The following is a 14,943-nucleotide window of genomic DNA, read 5'->3' as shown; positions in this document are numbered from 1 at the left end:
TACAGTATATCAATATGCCTCACATATGAAATGTACAATATAAGGCACAGTCTTATCTGTCCCACATGAAAACAATACTATGGAATAAATACTAATGCTGTATTATTTTGTTGTTGACTTTACTGTAGTATTCACTGTAATATTAGTAAAAAATATATACTAGCGCTTTCATTTACCTGTTCGTGAGCCACTTCCTCTGCATAGCTAACTGTCCGTGGATCAAACAATCCGTTTAATGTTTTCATTCGGCTGTTTAATTTTTTTATCTATGGAATTAAACATACATTTTTACAATCTAAAATCATGAACATGGAGAGCATTAACTGCTTAAAGTGATCAAACCGTCCTGCACACATCTGATCAGTATAAGTGGAGTCCAATGCACTGGTAAAAACATAACATCACCGTGCTGACAATTTAAAAAATAATAAATACATTAGACATAACATCAATACATAACCATAAATAACTAGCCTATGAAGAAAGCCATCTTCTGGAAACAATTGGATGTTATATTAACTATGCATTTCAATAACTGTTAGTCTACACCTGTTGATTATGAAGCATGTGACAAATATAATTTGATTTGATAAATATGTTAGACATATCATTAATGCATAATCATAAATAACTAGCATGGAAACCACATTTAACAACTGATCCGGTTAGCAAGCTGTTTGAAAAGCCAGCTAAACACCAGGTGCATCGAACTAAACTGGTTTAGTGCAAAATAACTCATCAATATTTGAACCAAGATTTTCAGTTACCAAACCGGATGACAAGGAGACTCAATTAAAAAGCATCAGGACAATATTACTTTGAACATTTTTGCATAAAAACCTTACAGAATGTAATTATTGTGTGTGTGTGTGTGTGTGTGTGTGTGTGTGTGTGTGTGCCTGGCTGTGTGAGTCCATGTGTACATAAGTATTTTCTTTGCTAGAAGTAGAGGTGTTGACTTGGTTTTCCCCTGTTCCTGTCTTGTTTTCTGGGAGAAAGGGGGTTGTGGCAGCAATGCCAAGCCTTCAGCAGACAGTTCCAATACTTGACCAGACTCCTGTAAAGCTTTGATGTTTTTCTGTCAGGCGTTGTAGCTCAGGGGCATGTACGCAGAGGAAGGACATACTCTTCTACACCTCTAACTCTTCATGCAGCTGTTTTCTGCTCATGGTCAATGATGACTCACTGGAAGGTCTCTGAAAGAAACAAGTAATCAAGCATTTTATAGAATTGCATAAATTCACTCTGCCTCTAGCCAAATCTCACCCCAAAAGATGATTAACGATAATACTGTTAGCCCAACATTGGATTCATTATTAAGAAATGTTTTATACCAAACTGTTTACAATCAGCCCCGAGGTTCAGCTAATGAAAATGCATGCACAGGTTTGTTAACTGTTTATTCTTTATAGTTGCAAAACAAGTACTCTAAACTGTGGTCTTGGTATGGTGTCCTGATAGTTGTTGTTGCCGTCAACAGGATGTCAATGTCAATGGCAGTCTCATCATCTATGAAGTGGCTGTTCAATTGCTCTGCCATTATTAGTATTATTATAATTATTATTGTATGAGGTATTCTTGGTGGGGTTACCCCTGTGCTGTGATGTGGGTTTTATAGGGTGTGTATTCTCTTTTCTCTCCACTGGCTATCTGGTAAACAGGCTTCACTCTAGGCAGTCTCTTCTGCTGATGTGTGTGGGTCAGGTAGTGGTACTCTCTCTATTCTACTCTTTTCCTTTCGGCAGGGTTAATACCTGCCTGGCACCCCAACACAATCTTTATCTTTACCCCTCTCTAATAAATACCGCTACAACCTCTCTGTTGATGATGCTGTTGATGGCTTGGTTGTCCAAAGACATATAAGGGCCATTGAGGTAGCACAGTGGAAATCGGTCCCATCCCCACTTGGGATGGTGCAGGAATACTGCAAAGAAATGTTAGCAAGGAATCGTAGTTCTTGAGAAGGAGTAACAACTGCATGAGGGGCATGTTGTCTTGTCTCCAAAGGTAAGATGGTATGTGTTATCTCCTATTCCTTTTACTTGGAAGATACCTATATCACTGTCAGTTGGATGGACATCACTCTCTCCAATGGCTTCGGCACTCTCCATGTTTGTGTTATCTCCTATTCCTTTTACTTGAAAGATACCTATATCACTGTCAGTTGGATGAACATCACTCTCTTCAATGGCCTCGGCACTCTCCATGTTTGTGTTATCTCCTATTCCTTTTACTTGAAAGATACCTATCTCACTGTCAGTTGGATGGACATCACTCTCTTCAATGGCTTCGGCACTCACCATGTTTGTGTTATCTCCTATTCCTTTTACTTGAAAGATACCTATCTCACTGTCAGTTGGATGGACATCACTCTCTTCAATGGCTTCGGCACTCACCATGTTTGTGTTATCTCCTATTCCTTTTACTTGAAAGATACCTATCTCACTGTCAGTTGGATGGACATCACTTTCTTCAATGTGTTCGGCACTCTCCATGTTTGTGAGGCACCGCTTGATGGTTGAAGTAGGCCTGTTGTGAAGAAAGGCTGGAACATCTGCACTGTAGCATCTGTACTGCTTGAACACATACTCATGATGTTGTGCAGGGAGATACCTTTTCAAAATGATGCACACAATGCTACTGAGGGTCTTGTCTCCTTTCACTCTCCTCAGGTAAATGTGTTTCAGTACCTTGTTCTGAGATTCCACCCCATTATTGGTGTCCACTGCTGCATGGTAAGTGTTATCTCGATAGGCACTGGCCCTCCCCCAGGAATGGATAACCACTTTGTTTCCAGCCATGATCTAACTTTTGCTTTCTCCCACAAAGCAGATGCCTTCACCTCTTCAACACAAAGCCTGTAGTTTCCTTTTTCGCTCTATTTTCCTGGTGGTGCACCGGCAATTCCGCGCAGCTTCTTTATCTGTGTCTCACACTGAGATGTCAGTCTGTGCTTGCTGTTCCTTATCCAGCAAGTCCAAGCCTGCTCCGGATGGAAATTACATAGATAAATCTGTGCAGCATGAAAAGCACTCTGTGCAGCATGAAAAGAGTGTTGCACTCCGCATCACTGTAGTCGCACATCCAGAATGAAGGTTCCTATGTGGGGTTCATGCTCTTCAGGATGTGTAAGGCTTCCTCAATGTACTGTGCTTTCTACAACTGGATGATAACAGATGCAACAGAAATGTACCCACAGTTGGTTTGGAAATATATCAACATGGGAGCAAGGTCATATTTTGTGGTCTTATATGTGGTATTAATAAGACAGATGGTGTTGATGTATCTCTCCCTCTCTTCTCACTGTAACCTTTCCTTGTGGACAAAGAGGAGTGTGTCATCATATTGCTCGTTGTCTGATTCTGTCCTCAAAAAAGGGAGGTTGGTCTGGTCTGTCTGTCTGCTCCGGTCTGTCTTTCTGCTCCTGTCTGTTTGTCTGCTCCTGTCTGTTTGTCTGCTCCTGTCTGTCTGTCTGTCTGTCTGCTCCGGTCTGTCTGTCTGCTCCGGTCTGTCTGCTCCGGTCTGTCTGCCTGCTCCGGTCTGTCTGTGGGGGTTCGGTGTTCTTTTGTGCTCTATAGGGACTGAGCTTTAGACACAGATTTTCTTGGTTAAGTTTGGATATCCTCTGCCTGCCTGACCGGTATATGTGATTTCTGATGTCAGAAACACGGGGGATAGTATGCCCCGTCCATCGGGTTGGGAACAGCGTTGGACATCCTGGTCTTGATGTAGTGCCTGTGTGGCTTGAATTTCTAGAGCATCTAACATTCCTGCTCTCACCAGTTTGTCAATCCATTGTATTATTTGTGGGTGCACGGTCTGAGCCATCCCTGAAAGGCATCCAACTGCGTGCATGGTATGTTCTCTGGCCACAGGCAGGGTGATGTTAAACCTGTTCCACTCCCACTTCTTTTCCCTGTGCTGTCATTTAGCAGACTTCAGCCTGACTTTAGCCAAGTCAATGCATTTTGTTGTTGTCACTGCATAATCGGGGAACCTAGAGTGCCTTCAGAAAGTATTCACCTTGACATTTTCCACATTTTGTAATGCTACAGCCTGAATATTTTCCACATTTTGTAATGTTACAGCCTTAATTTAAAATGTATTAAATAGAGATTTTGTGTCACTGATCTACACACAATACACCATAATATTGAAGTGGATTTGCTTTTAGATGTGTTAAAAATGTATAAAAAAACTGAAAGATTAAATATCTTGAGTGAATACGTATTCAACCCTTTTGTTACGGCGAGCCTAAATAAATTCAGGAGTAAAAACGTGCTTAACACAATAACAAGTTTCATTGGCTCACTCTGTGTGAAATAATAATGTTTAACATGATTTGTTGAATTATTGCCCCATCTCTGTACCCCACACATACAATTATCTATAAGGTCCCTCAGTCAAGCAGTGAATTTGAAGCACAGATTCAACCACTAAGACGAGGGAGGTTTTCCAATGGTTCGCAAAGAAGGGCACCTATTGGTAGATTAAAAAAATAATTAAAAAAATAATAGAAATATATATATATATATTTTTTTTATATATATATATATATATACACTGCTCAAAAAAATAAAGGGAACACTTAAACAACACAATGTAACTCCAAGTCAATCACACTTCTGTGAAATCAAACTGTCCACTTAGGAAGCAACACTGATTGACAATACATTTCACATGCTGTTGTGCAAATGGAATAGACAACAGGTGGAAATTATAGGCAATTAGCAAGACACCCCCAATAAAGGAGTGGTTCTGCAGGTGGGGACCACAGACCACTTCTCAGTTCCTATGCTTCCTGGCTGATGTTTTGGTCACTTTTGAATGCTGGCGGTGCTTTCACTCTAGTGGTAGCATGAGACGGAGTCTACAACCCACACAAGTGGCTCAGGTAGTGCAGCTCATCCAGGATGGCACATCAATGCGAGCTGTGGCAAGAAGGTTTGCTGTGTCTGTCAGCGTAGTGTCCAGAGCATGGAGGCGCTACCAGGAGACAGGCCAGTACATCAGGAGACGTGGAGGCCGTAGGAGGGCAACAACCCAGCAGCAGGACCGCTACCTCCGCCTTTGTGCAAGGAGGAGCAGGAGAAGCACTGCCAGAGCCCTGCAAAATGACCTCCAGCAGGCCACAAATGTGCATGTGTCTGCTCAAACGGTCAGAAACAGACTCCATGAGTGTGATATGAGGGCCTGACATCCACAGGTGGGGGTTGTGCTTACAGCCCAACACCGTGCAAGACATTTGGCATTTGCCAGAGAACACCAAGATTGGCAAATTCGCCACTGGCGCCCTGTGCTCTTCACAGATGAAAGCAGGTTCACACTGAGCACACGTGACAGACGTGACAGAGTCTGGAGACGCCGTGGAGAACGTTCTGCTGCCTGCAACATCCTCCAGCATGACCGGTTTGGCGGTGGGTCAGTCATGGTGTGGGGTGGCATTTCTTTGGGGGGCCGCACAGCCCTCCATGTGCTCGCCAGAGGTAGCCTGACTGCCATTTGGTACCGAGATGAGATCCTCAGACCCCTTGTGAGACCATATGCTGGTGCGGTTGGCCCTGGGTTCCTCCTAATGCAAGACAATGTAGCTTCCCCTGTAGCTCAGTTGGTAGAGCATGGTGTGTGCAACGCCAGGGTTGTGGGTTCGATTCCCACGGGGGGCCAGCACAAAAAAAAATAAATGTATGCATTCACTACTGTAAGTCGCTCTGGATAAGAGCGTCTGCTAAATGACTAAAATGTAAAAAAACAATGCTAGACCTCATGTGGCTGGAGTGTGTCAGCAGTTCCTGCTAGAGGAAGGCATTGATGCTATGGACTGGCCTGCCCGTTCCCCAGACCTGAATCCAATTGTGCACATCTGCGACATCATGTCTCGCTCCATCCACCAACGCCACGTTGCACCACAGACTGTCCAGGAGTTGGCAGATGCTTTAGTCCAGGGCCACTTGTGTGGGTTGTAGACTCCGTCTCATGCTACCACTAGATTGAAAGCACTGCCAGCATTCAAAAGTGACCAAAACATCAGCCAGGAAGCATAGGAACTGAGAAGTGGTCTGTGGTCACCACCTGCAGAACCACTCCTTTATTGGGGGTGTCTTGCTAATTGCCTATAATTTCCACCTGTTGTCTATTCCATTTGCACAACAGCATGTGAAATTTATTGTCAATCAGTGTTGCTTCCTAAGTGAACAGTTTGATTTCACAGAAGTGTGATTGACTTGGAGTTACATTGTGTTGTTTAAGTGTTCCCTTTATTTTTTTGAGCAGTGTATATAGATATATAGATAGATATAGAATATCTCTTTGAGCATGGTGCAGTTATTAATTATACCCACTACAAAGATACAGGCACCTTTTTTAAATTAGTTGCCGGAGAGGAAGGACACCACACAGGTATTACAACATGAGGTTACAGAGTTTAATAGCTGTGAGAGGAGATACTGTAACTGAGGATGGATCAACAACATTGTAGTTACTCGACAATACTAACATAAATGACAGTGGAAAGAAGAAAGCCTGTACAGAATACAAATATTCCAAAACATGCATCCTGTTTGCATAAATGCACTAAAGTAATTGTGGGGATAACGAGGAAGATGGGCGACACCTGGAGGGGTGTGGAGACAAGCACAAAGACAGGTAAAACAGATCTGGGTGTGACACCTAGTTCAAGTTTTGACTTAAAATCGTCTTGAAAATCTATGGTAAGACTTGAAAATGGCTGATCAACAACCAACTTGATAGAGCTTGAAGATTATTTTAAGATAATGGTCAAATATTGTACAATCCAGGTGTGCAAAGCTCTTAGACACTTACCCAGAAAGACTCACAGCTTTAATCTCTGCCAGAGGTGATTCTAACATGTATAGACTCAGGGGGTCTGATTACGATGCAATCGCAATCGGACTACACACTGCCCTTTCCCATCTGGAAAAATGGAACACCTATGTGAGAATTCTGTTCATTGACTACAGCTCAGCGTTCAACACCATAGTGCCCACAAAGTTCATCACTAAGCTAAGGACCCTGGGACTAAACACATCCATCTGAAACTGGATCCTGGACTTCCTGACCGGCCGCCTCCAGATGGTAAGGGTAAGCAACAATACATCTGCCACGTTGATCCTCCCTGTCCACCCACGACTGCGTGGCCAAACACGACTCCAACACCATCATTAAGTTTGCTGATGACACAACAGTGGAAAGCCTGATCTGCAACAACGATGAGACAGCCTATAGGGAGAAGGTCAGAGACCTGGTAGTGTGGTGCCAGGACAACAACCTCTCCCTCAATGTGATCAAGAAAAAGGAGCTGATCGTGGGCTACAGGAAAAGGTGGGCCGAACAGGCCTCATTAACATCGATGGGGCTGTAGTGGAGCGGGTTGAGAGTTTCATGTTCTTTGGTTTCCACATCACCGACGAACTATCATGGTCCAAACACACCAAGACAGTCGTGAAGAGGGCACGACAACACCTTTTACCCCTCAGGAGGCTGAAAAGATTTAGCATGGGTCCCCAGATCCTCAAAAAGTTCTACAGCTGGACCAGCGAGAGCATCCTGACTGGTTGCATCACTGCCTGGTATGGCAACTGCTCAGCCTCCGACCGCAAGGCACTACAGAGGGTAGTGCGTACGGCCCAGTACATCACTGGGGCCAAGCTTCCTGCCATCCAGGACCTACATACTAGGCGGTGTCAGAGGAAGGCATTGTTGGTTAAGGGCTTGTAAGTAAGCATTTAATGTATTCGGCACATGTGACAAATAATGATCCATAACAATGAGCTAATGAGGCACGATTTCGCCTGGCATAGAAAATATGCTCACTCGTCAAGACACTGTTGTTCAGAGGAGCTAGCCAACAACACAGATACAATAATACAATCACTTCAAACTGAAGCTGTAAAGACTGCAAATTAGTTGTGTTTCGTTTGACCCGATTCGTTTGACCCAATTCAGGAAACTAGGTGTATGTCGTAAGTCACGACTTCACAGTAGAGCCGTTTGAACGTACATTTTTTTTCCCAAAATGCGTTTTTTGGCAGAAATGCCTTCTCGAACATGTGAACTTTAATGTGCCTTAATATCAAACTTGTATGCCGTCTGTAAATACAAAGACAATTGTTAAAATTCAAGCCTAGTTGGTTTAGCCACAGAAAAAGTGAGCAACCTTCCCGAAAGCCATGATTGACTGAGATAATGAGTAGGCTGGACATGCCAAGAGATGAGTTTGGATTGGTCTGCCATAGGGAACGCATCTGTCTATTGGAGCTGGTTAGTATGTTTAGGTAATCATGTCGAACGTGGATTTTTCACGTAGTAAAACGGCATAATCCTAATGTTAAAGTTAAACTGTACTGTTAGCTAGCTAATGTTAGCTGGTTGTCTCGCTAGCTAACATTATGTGTATGCTCTCCACTTTCTGGAGGACCGAGTTTTGAAATCAGTGGAATTCGAGTATGATAGCTAAGGAGATGGAGAAAACACCTGTCTGGATTACATCTTCAAACTAAGGGCAACCATGCATGGCATCAGACAGGAGACGCGTCAAACCATGATGTATATGGGTAAGATAGTCTAGCTAGCTACATTTTCAGATATTACACGTTTCTAATTTTGACAGAAAATGGTTTCATTTCAAGTGTACTGTTAACCTCTCTAGGCTAGGCGGGACGAATTCGTCCCACCTACGTAACAGCCACTGCTATCCTGTGGCGCGATTTTCAAAATCTTCAAAATCCTATTACTTCAATTTCTCAAACATATGACTATTTTACAGCCATTTAAAGATAAGACTCTCGTTAATCTAACCACACTGTCCGATTTCAAAAAGGCTTTACAACGAAAGCAAAACATTAGATTATGTCAGCAGAGTACCAAGCCAGAAATAATCAGACACCCATTTTTCAAGCCAGCATATAATGTCACCAAAACCCAGAAGACAGCTAAATGCAGCACTCACCTTTGATGATCTTCATCAGATGACAACCCTAGGACATTATGTTATACAATACATGCATGTTTTGTTCAATCAAGTTCATATTTATATCAAAAACCAGCTTTTTACATTAGCATGTGACGTTCAGAACTAGCATACCCCCCGCAAACTTACGGGGAATTCGCTAACATTTTACTAAATTACTCACGATAAACGTTCACAAAAAGCATAACAATTATTTTAAGAATTATAGATACAGACCTCCTCTATGCACTCGATATGTCCGATTTTAAAATAGCTTTTTGGTGAAAGCACATTTTGCAATATTCTAAGTACATAACCCAGGCATCACGGGCTCGCTATTTAGACACCCGGCAAGTTTAGCACTCACCATAATCATATTTACTATTATAAAAATGTCATTACCTTTTGTTGTCTTCGTCAGAATGCACACCCAGGACGTCTACTTCAATAACAAATGTTGGTTTGGTCCAAAATAATCCATCGTTATATCCGAATAGCGGCGTTTTGTTCGTGCGTTCCAGACACTATCCGAAATAGTAAAGAAGTGTCGCGCGCTTGGCGCAATTCCTGACAATAAAATTCAAAGTATTCAATTGCCGTACGTCGAAGCATGTCAACCGCTGTTTAAAATCAATTTTTACGTCATTTTTCTCGTAGAAAAGCGATAAAATTCCGACAGGGAATCTCCTTTTCGGCAAACAGAGGAAAAAATCCCAAAGGCGGGGGCGGTCGGGGTCACGCGCATAAGCTAGTGTCTCTTGATGGGCCACTTGAGAAAGGCGATAATGTGTTTCAGCCTGGGGCTGGAATGACGACATTCTCTTTTTTCCCGGGCTATGAGAGCCTATGGACGACGTGGGAAGTGTCACGTTAGAGCAGAGATCCTTAGTAAATGATAGAGATGGCAAAGAAGTTCCAGAAATGGTCAGACAGGCCACTTCCTGTAAAGGAATCTCTCAGGTTTTGACCTGCCATTTGAGTTCTGTTATACTCACAGACACCATTCAAACAGTTTTAGAAAATTTAGGGTGTTTTCTATCCATATGTAATAAGTATATGCATATTCTAGTTACTGAGTAGGAGTGGTAACCAGATTAAATCGGGTATGTTTTTTATCCAGCCGTGTCAATGCTGCCCCCTAGCCCTAACAGGTTAACTAGCTAACGTTAGCTGGCTGGGTCGCTAGCTAACGTTATCTGTATGATCTTATTCATCGTATCTCAGACACATTTGCTTGACTAGTTATAGACATAGAACCTGGTTGGTTAGCTACCTGCAAATTCATGCTGGGTAGTAACGTCATGAATTGCGATTATGGTCCATTGTTTAGCGAGCTTGCTACATGTCTTAACAAATGACTCCACTATGCAAGTATCCATTTCAATAGAATGTCACTGCAACTGTTGATAGACCTACTAGCTGGTAAATTCGCTCTATCTACTTCAATTTCAGACCACGGGTAAGATAGTCTAGCAAGCTACATTTTCAGATATTAAACGTTTCTAGTTTTGACAAAGTATTTTCATTTCAAGTAAGTGTACTGTTAGCTAGCTAGCTAACATTAGCTGGCTGGCTTGCTAACTAACATTACGTAATGCGTTGGGATTCATTGTTTACCTAGCTAGCTATCTAGCTACATTTCTTATCAAAATACTCTCGTCGTAGTGTGCCTGAGCGTAGAATGACTGATTCATTTTTGAACTCTCAACACCCGTTGAATATGTCCAGTGTCAGTAAACATCGGCAACAAAGCATAATTCAATTGTTGCCAGCAGCACAGTTACAGTCACCAACACTCTGGATAACATGAAAACAGCCTAACCAGCTCTGCTAGGGTGAGTAAAATGGTCAGAGTGGGGTGTTCTCTCATTATGTGTCTGGAAGTAGCTAGCCAATGTTAGCCAGTTAGACTGTCGTGATGTCAGAGCTTTCGGATCAACCTTACTTATTGGCCAGAGCGTCCAGTGTGTGCGCTCTGAATGCGAAACGCTCTGAATTTACTAACAGACAATTTGACAGCACAATTGCAGTCACCGCTGCTCTGGATAACATAACAGCCTAAGCAGCTCTGCTAGGGCGAGTAATGTTCAGTAAGCTGTTCTCTCTCTCTCTTAGATGTCTGGAAGTAGCTGGCAAGTTAGTACAGAACGCTCGGCTCAACTCTTAAAGAGATGGGTGGGGCTAAGGCTTAAGAGGGTGTGAACAATGCTGAATGGGTGTAGACAAAGAAGGGCTCTCCAATACATTGAAACTTTGAAAGACGGTTTTCTCAAAAGTGAGTTTAAAAGTTCAACTTTCAAAGCAGAATTACAATACCATATTGTAGCTCTGAGTCTCTACTTTTATCAAATGTAAAAAAAACTGAAATTCAAATTTTGCTTCAAAGACCGAATCCAGGTGGTGAGTCACATATATCAATAAAAATTATGCCAGCTGATTCATGATTTCGACTGACTGAGAAACGCTGCCTGCCTGTCTGTCTCATCCCAACTCGTTCATTACTATGGGACAGCAGGAGATCCAATTTGAATATCGAAATAATGTTGCAAATGTCAGAAAGTTTTATACAGATCTCCGCTGTTGAAAGCGAAATGTTAGTCTGAAAGAAGTGAGACATAGTGTAAAGTATGGATGCTTTTTATAGAGGAGATCAAGTTTATAAGTTGCCTGGCGGGGCTGATGAGACAGTGGATTGCGCAGACAGATGGAACAGAGCAAATAGGCATTTTAACATCATAGATTTAGCCGGTGGCAACTTGTGGAATAGACACCGGCTGGAACGCAGTTTTAACCAATCAGGATTAGACCCACCCGTTGTATAATACATTGATTAGGTAAGTATATTAGTGTTTATTTTCCATTAAAAAAAGTATAAAAACACTTTCACAGAGTATTGTGTATATCGATGACAAAAAATGACAATGACATCCATTTTAATCCCACTTCGTAACATAAAAACAAATGTGGAAAAGGTCAAGGGGTGTGAATACTTTCTGAAGGCACTGTACATACAGTATCTGTTAGACTGATATGGTTTATTCACAGCCCTTGTTCTTTGAATCTTGCAGCTTTGCCCCCCCCCCGCCCGTCTACTGAGCAAGGTATGTGCTCATTGATTTTCCATAATGTTCTGACCCCCAAGCATGTATGGAACACCATCATAGTCGATCTTGGGATTGTCGCTTTTGGAGAACTGGATATTTCTTTTGAAGAGTTGTCTTGCTTATGTGGTTAGGGTTGAAACTGAAAAATGACGAGGTCCGTGTACTAAAAGTTGAAGTTTTCCTTTTGTACAGTTCCAACACACTGTACACACTTACCTCACTCGCAGCCTGGCTGTTGATGTACAGATCATCTTTATACCATGACCTCTCAGGCCTTATTGCTGACTACTTTAATCCATAGAAAGGTCAATAAAACTTGTGTAGAGCAGCTTCTAATCATAAAACCATGCGTGAAATCATGTGGTAGTTTGATGTGTTACAGAAGATGCTGGCTCGCTCTGACAACTGCAAGCTCTCCTTTTCCTCCAAGATTCCACTGCTGGTTAAATTCAACTTGCTACGTGCAAATACAAGACAAAGACAGAGAAAAGTGATGATTAATTCAATGCATAAATATCAGTAAATCACAATACTTAATATAGCTACTGTGAATCACAATAATACAGAAATAGTTTAATTCATCTATCATTCTTGAAAAGCAGGTATGATTGTAAAGCCAAGAGGACTGCACTAGTAACACATTGCATTGAGGTGTAAATTCAGGAGCCTCATGAATCATAGAAATACATATTTTGAATCCCTTCCACGACACTGCTATACAGTATAGATTGACCCACAGTAGGCCTACTGTTAAGGCTATGTACAAACAGACTGTAAGAAAGAGGTAAAACCCAGTTCTCTTTTGTTGTAATTCCACTTGACAGCACAAGGTGGCATTAGATGCACATCAAGATGTATAAATGCAGGATGATTTCAGAAAATAAATTATGCCATTCATTAGGTCTAGTTCTAGCCAACAGTGTAGTTCTAGTGATAATGCTAGCTACCTTGCTACAGGCTTTACTATTAACTACAAGTATATCAAATGATTCAGACCAGCTTTAATTGGCACATAGTTTATAGGTTTGTATTTCTAATGCCCCGACAGTGAGTGTTCTCTCAATGTCAAGATTCTCATGTTGCAATCAACAGGTACTCCTTGAATATCTGTCCTACAAACATACATTTGGTATTGCTTGAAAGATACAATTCTCCCCTTTACAGTCTGCTGTGCTTCCTACAGTAGAAGATATAGCCATAATACATCAGGCGCATCATTTGACATGCATGACCACAATTTAGTTGAGCAGCAATCTTTTATCTATCGTTTTGTGCTTACCAGATTGATCTTATATGCTTGTTCCAAGTGCTGGCATATCGTTTGTCTCTTCCTGTGGATGCAGGAGTGTGGACAAAATAAGTGACTGATAGCCAATTTCTTATGATACTATTGCCAATTTCTGCTGTCACTTGGACTTTCATTGCTTTGAGATGCTAACTATAATAAATAGCTATGTGGCTCTGAGCTAGCTAGATCATTTTGAGGTAGCTAGACAATCAACATCAGGTAAAGCCTGCTATCTGTGTAAAACAAATATTTAGACTGATAACTTGCCAACTAGTTTCGGTGGCAAGGGGTAGCTTCCAATATTCCAGTGGTAAAGTTTGCTAACTTAGCTAGTACTACTGTTACTACTAGCTAAATTGGCTAGTAATCGGATTTACAGCAGCTAGCTACAAAATAACAGTATGTCAAATGTATGGTATAGTGTAGCTAGCTAATACTTTTCTCAAACATTTGTTAGCTAGCTACTTACCATAGAAAATTCACAATGGCAAGCAAGCTGAGACAACAATTTTCCTCAGTGCTGCTATTCTACAGCTCGTCCAAGCGTCCTCAGTTTCAGCTGTCGTTCAACTGTCTTCATCATTTCGGGGCAGGTCATGTGATCAGACCGGCAGATCACAGGCCAGCTGTCTGAACTTAGCGCTACCCGTGTAGGAGCACTCCATGCATTAAAACATACCAGAATGTGCATAACAGAATCCTACCTGCACAACAGGACATGATAATCATCAGTATCATGACAAGGGCTACAATTAACTATTGAAGACTGCTGGCTGAAGAGTGGTTCAGACTTTTATAACTTCTATTAGCAAACACAAATAACAACCACTTTTCTCATAAATGAAAATCTTGCAACTAATCTTTGATCAGTGTTATTTACCCATATTTTTATAGTTAAAGTAGTTTGTTTGTGTGCGTATTTGTTTGTGTGTGTATCCGTGCGTGCTTGGTTTTCCAAAAGACTACCCACACCTGATAAGAATTACCTTTGTTAGTTGAGCCCTGTGAAAGGTCAAGTGTAAAAAGTGCCACCGGATCAGCGAGGTCAGACATGTTGGACTCTTGCAGTGGCAGTGCATGGGTAAAATCACTGAGGAAGCCAAGCTAGGAAAAAAGCCATGTTACAAATGTTGTGATAATTGCCTTGTTTTCTCTATAACCCATTCATTCATACGCCACCGTGATATACAATAAGGCCGAGACAACTAAAAGACAGTCACAGTGGTGGAATAAATTCCACTGCACATACACTACCGTTCAAAAGTTGGAGTCACTTAGAAATGTCCTTGTTTTTGAAAGAAAAGCACATTTTTTGTCCATTAACTTCTATGGGCTAGGTGGGACGCTACCTGCGGGACACAGCCAGTGAAATATCAGGGCGGAAAATTAAAAAACAACAAAATGTCATAATTCAACTTTCAAACATACAAATATTTTACACCATTTTAAAGATACACTTCTTGTTAATCTAACCACATTGTCTGATTTCAAAAAGGCTTTACAGCGAAAGCAAAACATTAGATTATGTTAGGAGAGTACATAGACAAAAATAATCACACAGCCATTTTCCAAGCAAGGACATG

At 41.6% G+C, this 14,943-nt stretch overlaps 1 long non-coding RNA gene across 1 annotated transcript; it reads right to left on the bottom strand.

Moving 5' to 3' along the window:
* Positions 1 to 11,607: 11,607 nt before the first annotated feature.
* Positions 11,608 to 13,919, bottom strand: LOC106581649 (uncharacterized). Its single transcript, XR_001323151.2, has 3 exons — positions 13,830 to 13,919; positions 13,352 to 13,403; positions 11,608 to 12,529 (listed from the first exon to the last, which is right to left on the bottom strand). It is a non-coding gene; the product is annotated as an uncharacterized LOC106581649 (long non-coding RNA).
* Between the last annotated feature and the right edge of the window lie 1,024 nt (positions 13,920 to 14,943).

This window comes from Salmo salar, chromosome 21 (genome assembly GCF_965601325.2).
Source record: "Salmo salar chromosome 21, fSalSal1, whole genome shotgun sequence".
In the NCBI taxonomy this organism is placed as follows: Eukaryota; Metazoa; Chordata; class Actinopteri; order Salmoniformes; family Salmonidae; genus Salmo; species Salmo salar.
This window is presented reverse-complemented; position numbering and strand designations above follow the sequence as displayed.